This window comes from Cupressus sempervirens, chromosome 2 (assembly GCF_028749045.1).
Source record: "Cupressus sempervirens isolate cs-2001-9-10 chromosome 2, ASM2874904v1, whole genome shotgun sequence".
NCBI lineage: Eukaryota > Viridiplantae > Streptophyta > Pinopsida > Cupressales > Cupressaceae > Cupressus > Cupressus sempervirens.
Genome location: NC_143119.1, coordinates 633,451,677 through 633,461,344, shown reverse-complemented (window position 1 = coordinate 633,461,344; position 9,668 = coordinate 633,451,677).

Below are 9,668 nucleotides of genomic sequence, written 5' to 3'. Positions count from 1 at the left end.
TTGGTATAGGTAATGGCTGATATAACCTTGTATTCTGCTTCACTCTTTTCACCATCTGACATACTCAACAACTTTGTACAAGCTTCTTCACATTTTGATGCAATTGTGGCCAATAATAATTCTTAGCAACCAATCAATAGTTTTTTCTTTGTCAAAATGTCCAACCAATCCATCCGCTATGCTTCTTCTTGATGAGATTCTCTCTCATTGAACTTTTGGGAATGGACAACTGGATTCCTTTGAACAAAATACAATCTTGGATCATGAAATCCAACCACTTTTTCCTATCAAGTGTAACAAGTTTTATACAAGCCTTCCACACTTCACCAAAATAAGGATCATTTAGATACAAAGTATTGAGTTACTTGAACCCAACCACCTCTATCTGCATTTCTATCTGAAAAAACTATCTTCTACTAAGAGCATTTATAACTCTGTTAGACTTCCCACTCTTGTGTTTCAAAACAATTGTATAACTCTACAAAAACTCAACCCACTTCAAATGCCTTTGGTTCAATTTTACTTGACTATTCAAATATTGCAGAGCTTGATAATCATTATACAAAACAAACTCCTTAGGAAGAAGATAGTGTCTCCACTTCTTTAATGTTTGAACTATAGCATAAAATTCTTGATCATAAATGAAATATTTTCCTTTTGCATCATTCAATTTCTCATTGAAATATGCAACAGGTCTACCTTCTTGGCTTATGAAAGCTCTTATTGTAGTACCACTAGCATCATAGTCTACTTGAAACATCTTGTGTAAATTAGGAAGTGCTAAAATAGGCTGCTTAGTAACTTTCTATTCCAAGAGATTAAAACTCTTATCTACTCCTACAATCCACTTAAATTATTTCCTATCCCCTCTCATTGTTTTAGTCAAGGGTCCACAAATATTGCTAAAACCTCTTATGAACTTTTTGTAAAAATGAGCTAGTCCATGAAAAGATCTTACCTCTATCACACTCCTTGGAGTAGTCCATTCAAGGATAGCCTTCACTTTCTCTGGGTCCATTTTTAGACCTTCTATTGAGACTACAAAACTCAGGTACACCAACTCCTTTACAAAACTACACTTCTTCAGGTTTATCAGCAACTTTTCTTCCCTCAACTTATAAAACACCTTGCAAATATGAATCAAATGCTCCTCCAATATCTTACTAAAGATCAAAATATCATCTAGGTAAACAATGACAAACTTACCATAAACTCCTTTAGTACCTTATTCATAAGTAGCATGAAAGTGCTCGATGCATTGGTTAGCCCAAAAGACATGACTAACCACTCATATAGTCCTTCTTTTATCTTGAAAGCAATCTGCCACTCATCACCTTCTCTAATGCGAATCTAATGGTACCCACTCTTCAGATCTCTCTTTTTGAAATACTCAAATCCACTCAAATAGTCCATAGTATCATCCATCCTTGGCAATGGAAATGTGTATTTGATTATGATCTTGTTGATAGCATGAGAATCTGTGTACATCCTCTATTCTCCATTCTTCTTTGGTGCTAATATTGCTGGTACAACACATGGACTCAAACTCTCTTGAATAGACCCCTTCTGCAATAACTCATGAACTTTTATGTTCAACTCTTCACTTTTTTCTAGTGTCATTCTATGCAATGCCTTATTTGGAAAACTAGCTCCTAGAACCAAATCCATCTAATGACTAATCTTCCTCATTGGGGGCAATCCATTAGACAAATTATCTGATACAATATCATAAAAATCTCCCAACATATCTACAAATTTTGCAGGTACCTCCTCTACTTCTTTTTTACTATATTTAGGAATTATAAAAAAACACATATGCTCATGTTTTAGACCTTTGAGAAACTCTTTTCCATCAACAAAACATATTCTAGTAGCACTACACACCTTTTCTTCTTTCTGCTTCAATGACTTCAACTTATGTTTCACTCCATCCTTGGTTAGAGTGTAGGTATTTGCTTGCCCATCATGTACAACATGCCTATCAAACTACCATAATCCACCTAGTAGCATATGACATATGTCCATAGGTATGATATCACATAGTACCTCATCTTGGTAGCTTCCAATTTGAACTTCATTGAGAACTTCTCATTAACCATGACCTTGTGGTCATCTTGTACCCAAGAAATACAATATGGATGTTAGTGTTTCTACCTCTTTAGCTTCAACTTGGTGACCATCATTTCTAACTCTAGATTGTTAGTACTTCCACCATCAACGATCACATCCAAATACTTATCTTCACATTTGCACCTTGTGTGAAACAAGGTCCTTCTTTGATTAGGTTCATTCTCACCACTTAGCATGACTCTTTTATTAACTAGGACTTCTCCTCTTTCAACATCTCCATCAACATGTGCAACTTTGGCCTAGCCTTTGATTCTTCAATTTGTCCTTCCTTGGTGCTGGGAAAATTCAAATGCTTTATGCCCTTCTCTGTAGTGAAAACATTTCCCACGGAAGCCTCCTCTTCCAGATCCTTATCCTCTACCTCTTCCTCTTTGATCTCTATTGTTCTAATCATGGAAATGATTGGAATTATTTCCCCTCTAGTTCTGACTACTACTTCTAGCCTCATCCTTTTTTTTATCATCATTATGACCTCCATAAGATCGTCAATTAGATCTTCCACCATGACCTCTTTCGCTATTCTCGTTTTCAAATTTCTTGCACAATTTTTCTTCAACTCTTAGGAAAAATTGGTATGCCTCCTAAATACTATTTATTTGAACTAGACTCAACTCATCCTAAATAATTAGCCTCAACTCATTAAGATAATAGGCCATTTTCTCCTTATTAGATTTTTCATGGCCAGTTCTAATGAGAACTCGGTAGAACTCCTCAGTATACTCTTGAACAAATTTTCTTTCTTGCTTCAACCCTTATATTTTCTTCAAAAAATCAAGTACATAATCCATGGGAATGAATTTTTGCTTTAGTTTAGGTATCATCCATTCCCATCTGGTGATTTTGTCCATTCCCTTTCTATTTCACTCCAATTGAACCTCCTGCAACCATATCTTTGCATGTCCCTTAAGTTTTGCCTTAGCAAACTTCACCCTATCAGGATCCCAAATGCAGAACTACTATTCCCAATCCAACTATATAAGATAGAGCAACCCTACTATTCTATGGGCTATTGTTTCCCAAATGACCTGCACCTAAAAAGTCCCTTTAGAATAGTAGGGCACTCATAGGAGGTTAGGGTGGGGCTTGGTGCAGTGGCCCTCTATTCTATTGTTGGCAGGGTGCCTGATTTGATGCAAGCTTTGGCAAGCAGATCACCTATCAATAGCTTCATACTCAAAGTACTCCTCTAGTTCATTGATCCAATTGATCAGCTCATTTGGGTTAAGATTTTTTGAAAATGTAGGAACCTCAAACTTAGGTTTTTTTATAATCTTGGAGATGGCCCTAAAAAGCCTCTCTTCCTCTGGGTTTAGAACTACCTCTGCCTCAGCATTTTCTTCTACTTTTTCCTCATCCTCACTTTCATCTCTTACAAAAAGATGTATTCCTCTATGTATTTACTCTTCCAATGCTTGTATTTTTCTTTAGAGGGCTCTAAAACCCTTAGGTGTAACACCTACAACTCTTCCACCATGCTCTCTTCATGGAGGTAGTCTTCAAATCATCTTCATCTACTTCTGGCTCACAAATCTTTACATTTTCATGGTCTTCAACTTCTTCAAGTTCAAGTTCACAAATATATGTATCTTTATCTTCTTGCTCTTCTTTTGTACTAAGTGTGATACTCCATTGGATCTTCTTTCTTTTCCACATCCATTTTAGAATCTGATAAGATTAATAACCCAGAAAACTAGTGCAAAGAGTAAATATCTAAACTATGAATGAAAATGATACAAAATCAAAATAGCATCATAGAGTTAGTCTCCAAGAGAGTAATGCAAATGCTGGAAGCAAAATAGCATTAAGAGGATGCAAAAACAAAAGATGCAAATACAAGCCAGGTAGCATGCTTATATAGGCTAGGAAGAGGGAGGAGGTGGCAACACCAACCAATGAGGAGCAACCATCTATTGGACTAAAGATAGCAAAGTATCTTCCCAAGATAGCTAATGGATGCTCATATGTAGGAAGGTGACACCTCACAACCATTCACCTAATAAGACATGCTTTATTAACCTAAGCAAGATTATTAAAAGTGTAGGAAAAACTTAGTAAAATAGGAAAAATAAAAAACTACACTAACACCCCCCATAAGTGAAGCTTAGGTGGATGTAGAAATGGGTCCCGACAAGTCAAGCCTCATGAGGTACCCATGTACATAAAATTCCCCCAAAAGAGAGAGAAAAGAGACTCCCCAAAGAAAATTAGGACTCCAAGTGAGAGGAAGTAGCCCCCCCAAAAGATGAAGCATCCCATACCCCCAGTAAAGCTTGCAAATTTTTTCCGGTAGATCCACTTACATCGAACAATTTTTCTTCCCTTAGAAAAAGGGACAAGATCCCAAGTGTGGTTCCTCATCAAGGAACTATACTCTTCCTGCATAGCTGTATCCCACTTAGAAATACCAAAAACCTCATGAAAGGACTGTGGATTTGAGGTAGTAGCAATGAAGATATGTAGAGCATCCTGGAATTGTGAACGAGTCTGCTTGGTGTCTGATGGATCCCCAACCCAATCACTTACAAACTGCAAGGTTTGTCTAGCCCAAAGTGGACCAGAAGATGGAGAATCTAGAGGAGAATCATCAACCTATGAATGATGACTAGGAGAGGAAGGAGGTGAGTCCTTTGAACCACTCTCTTCATCAAAAGTGGAGGTAGAAGACTGCTCAAGTGAGTCTGACCCATTAGAAGATCTATCATGTATTCCAAGTGACTCCAATGTCAAAGTAGAAGGCAACCCTATGACCATGCTCTGATGGTTAAGCTGATGCAAGTAGTGGAAGTTAAGATGGCCAAACTGCTCATACCATAATCTGCTTACATTATTAGAGTGAGTGAGTGAAATAGTCAAAGGAGGATCAGGAACAAAGTGAGAAAACATATAGAGTCATGACTGATGATCTGCTCTCCCAACTGCAACTGTAGAATCATTTTGCAACTCACATATCTCCACTAAATTAGGAGTGAACTCAACTCGCTTGCCTAAACTTGTGTGAGTGATCTGGTATACCGATAGGAGATTAGTTGACAATGAGGGTACAAAAGGAACATCATGGAATGTCCCATCCCCCACATCAAAAGACCCTCTCCCACACACCTCAACAAGAGTGTTATCACCCATCAACGTAGAAGGCATAGTACATGGCTCCAAGGATGCAATTTCTTCCTTAGATGAAGCCATGTGGTGTGAAGTACCCGAATCAAGAACCCAAGTGGATGGTGAGGAAGCAACTGCAAAAAGAGCCTTGCCCTTTCCTTTCCCCTTGTTATTTTCTTTTTCTTTGTTAGACCCTTCATTAGAACTTTGTTTCATAGACTCAAGAACACTGATATTATTCTTTTCAAGAATGTATGTCAAGTGATCAAGTTGTTTCTGCATACATTTATGTTCATCATGACTAGGTCTTTTACAATAGACACATTTGACCTTTTCTTTCTTAGGCTTATCACCCTTGGAAGATGGTGTATCAATAGTTTCTTTTGAAGAAGTCGGCATCTAATCCTTCTTCTCCTCGCTATTCTTTTGTTTCTTGTCCTTACTATTGTTGTTACTACTTTGTCCTTGTTGTTCTTTTGTGCCTTGGTTGGCAGCCAAGGCATGTGACTTAGAGGACTTAAGAATGCCCATCTGGATTAGCTTGTCCTGTTCTCGAGTGAGATTGACAGCAAAATCATCTAAAGATGGTATGGTGAATTGAGTACCAAGTGCACCCTTAGTAGCATAGAAGGTAGAGACAAACACAGAATATTCTGAACTTAGCTTAGAGAGAATACTAAGAATCAGTTGTTCATCTTTCTTTTCAATTCCACATTGTTTTAACTATAGCCTTAGTGATTTCAATTTGGTGAAGAAATCTTGGATTGTGTTGAAATTGCCTGGACTCAAACTAATTAATTCATTTTCTAACATATGACTCCTCATTGAATCTTGTGTGCCAAATAGTGTTTCTAGCTTTGTCCATACTTCATTTGGTGTATCCAAAGACTTCATGTGAAATAGAAAGTCAAGAGAAACAGACAAACACAATGTTCCAAATGCCTCATCACATTTGTTAAACCACTTAGGCTTATCTTTATCTTTAGCAGGTTTAGTTTCAAGTCCCATAGTTATCTTATTTAATCCAACTTTCCTTAAGTGAATTGTTATGCGTGATTTCCACTCAAAGTAATTGTATGGAGTTAGGATGGGCATATTTGTTTGATCCATGATGAAGAAATGCAGAGAAGAAATGCTAGAAAGAAGAGAACCCATCCACGACAATGCCCCCCCCCAAAGAAATATGATTTGGCACTTTATTTTAGCGCGTTTACAACTACCACTAGAAAGAAATACTTAGTAGTCTTGATTTCAATGCATTACAAACCCTCATGAAAAGCATATTCTAAAAGTGAAACTTGGGCACAGTAATCAAGGAAAAAAATAGCACCATTGCGATCTACTCAAAAAATTACGCACTTTCAAAAAAAGAATCGCCTCGATACGAGGTTGTATGAGAAAGTTATGATCCTCTGAAGTTTCCAAAATGAGAACTGTGCACAGTCACGACTGAGAATCTGTAATTTCTGAAGAATTCATGCATGAAAATCAAAAAACAACTCCACTAGTGGATAGAGCAAAAAAAAAGTCAAATTCATAACAAGAATCATCAAAATCGGAGTCCATATGAGAAAGAACGAGACATTTGAAAACTGCATTCAAATCTGCGACTGCCAATGGAGAGGGGTATGGCTATAGCTTTGCATGCTCGATTCTGCAAAATATGTAGCTTGCATGAAAAATCTAAAAGATGCCCAGATGATTTTTCGGGGCTGCGAACAAAACCCAAAAAGCATTTTTCTTTCTGATGTACAAAAGATGCTGCTGTAGTGTAAATTAGACGCCTTTAATAGTAAAAAATGGCTCCAAAAATCAAAAAATGACTCCAGCAACCAAAATGTGACATGCAAATGCTGGATCAACTTCCTAAGTCCATCAATGGAATGCTGGAACCTGCAATACTGATTGAAAACTCCAAATATGCAAGTTGGTTGTCAAATTTGAGATTGAAACCCCAAAGAAAAATCATTTTTGTCAAAACTTTTCTAATTCTCAGGATCATCCAAAGATGCAAGAGAAGAGCATACTTCGTTTTTCAAAAAACTACAATAAAGTTTATTTGCACCCCCCGAATCTCTCAAATAAGGAAACTAAAATCTACTCTTGCACATAGAAAAGCTCTAATACCATGTTAGAATCTGATAAGATTAATAACCCAGAAAACTAGTGCAAAGAGTAAATATCTAAACTATGAATGCAAATGATATAAAATCAAAATAGCATCATAGAGTTAGTCTCCAAGAGAGTAATGCAAATGCTAGAAGCAAAATAGCATTAAGAGGACACAAAAACAAGAGATGCAAATACAAGCCAGGTAGCATGCTTATTTAGGCTAGGAAGAGGGAGGAGGTGGCAACACCAATCAATGAGGAGCAACCATCTATCGGACTAAAGATAGCAAAGTATCTTCCCAAGATAGCTAATGGAAGCTCACATGTAGGAAGGTGACACCTCACAACCATTCACCTAATAAGACATGCTTTATTAACCTAAGCGAGATTATTAAAAGTGTAGGAAAAACCTAGCAAAATAGGAAAAATAAAAAACTACACTAACAATCCAAGAATTTGTTGACATCTCTTTTCTAATGACATGCTCTTCTGTTCTACAACTCTATTTCTAATTCATTCACTTGCTTCTGTAAATAAAAGAATGCAACTTGTAATGCCTCTTGATTTCTTTCTCTAATTTTCTCAAGTCTAGGAATCCATAGAATCCAATCAATAACAAAAGTCATCTTCTTCTTTCTCTTCTCAATGCTAAGGTCTTCATAAGACAAGTATCGTGCAACACAAGAAACTCATGCAAACAGCCTCATAGTCAGAAATCTATCTACACACTTACCTAAAATCATGATTCTTATGCATATTGCCTCATAGTCATCAATCTATCTAAATAATCAAGAACTTCTTCTTGACAAACTTTCACCCAACACAAGGTCCTAGTGCAAACTACCTCATGTTGGGGGATATGTCCACATGCGTAGGAACTCGTGCTTTGATACCGTTTGACTAAGGGCCACACCACCCTTACAGATTCAAAACCAAGAACACATAAATATGAAGACAAAGAGAAGATAAAATGCTTCATAAAGAATTCTTTTATTATACTTGAAAATTCTTACAATATTCTCCAAATGAGAGAACTCCAAACTCTTATAAGATAAGAGAGTTTCCACACTAAGAGCTTCCAACTAGCTTGTACACAAAGAGCTTCTACAAGAAGAGATCACACCTTGAGAGCTTCATTACAAGAGCTTACACTTGAAGAGTTTTTACTTTAAGAGCTTGATTACAAATGATCAAAAGTCTTGCTTAAATAGGTGCTTCCAACCCAAGATATTACAAACACAACCAATGTGGGATAAAAGGTAAATACAACTACCTTAAAATAAATATTAAATTCGTACCCAAATACAACTAACCACCACCAAGTGGATCAATTAGAAAATTACATTGCCCTTGTGCATTACAACAAATATTAAATACATGATTTATGAAACTTTCCACAAACTTCTAAGATACCACCTACACACCTCGATAAATGGGATGACAACTATTTTGTTTTCTATTTATGCCACCTATACACCTTGAAAATATAAATTCCTCTTTTCTCCTTTTTTCTATTTTTTCTATTTTTATTATTTTTCATCTAATTTTCATCACTTTCTCTCTCCTCTAGTTTTTTTTCAAATTTTTTTTATCACACCCCCTTTTTGAAAGGAGCATCTTGCATCAACATGGTACACTAATTTGATATATCTCTTGCTATACAACAAGTGTTGAGAAGGATTCCCAACCCATAAATGTTGCATACTTCAGCTTAAGAGAGCATATTTCATGGTTAAGGGTGGGACCCTATTCCATATAAATTTTGAGGGCATATATCTTAGGTGCCTTGACTAGGGGAAGACCAAGAAAATAACATAAGAATTTCATGGATAGTTCAAAACCTAATACGATTCAGTTGATGCCATGACCAACCATATTCTTTCAAATGGGTATTATTGGACTTTTTTTTTCCATGAAGTTCATAACCACATGATAAAATGTCATACTTTCCAAAGTGTTTCTTCCAAAGAGAAGAATCCTACAATGCCTCTTTAACCCATTTTTGAGGCTAGACATTTTTCGCAATGGGAATTTGGTTTCATCAAGGAGATTAACACCAACTCATCTACTAAAAATCAATACATATTGACCACTACAAACTATTTCACCCAATAGTTGAAAGATATCCCTTGCAAAAATAATAAAGAAGATTCAGTGATTCAATTTGTGAGGAGAAAATTGCTACGAGTTTTGGAATTCCCTTCACCCTCATATGCGATAATGGCACACCATTTTCCTCTACCCAACTTTTAGAGTGGGCCTATGATAGTAATGGTAATATAAGAAATTACTATCCACAAGGTAATAAAATTAGTAGAATTAACCAAC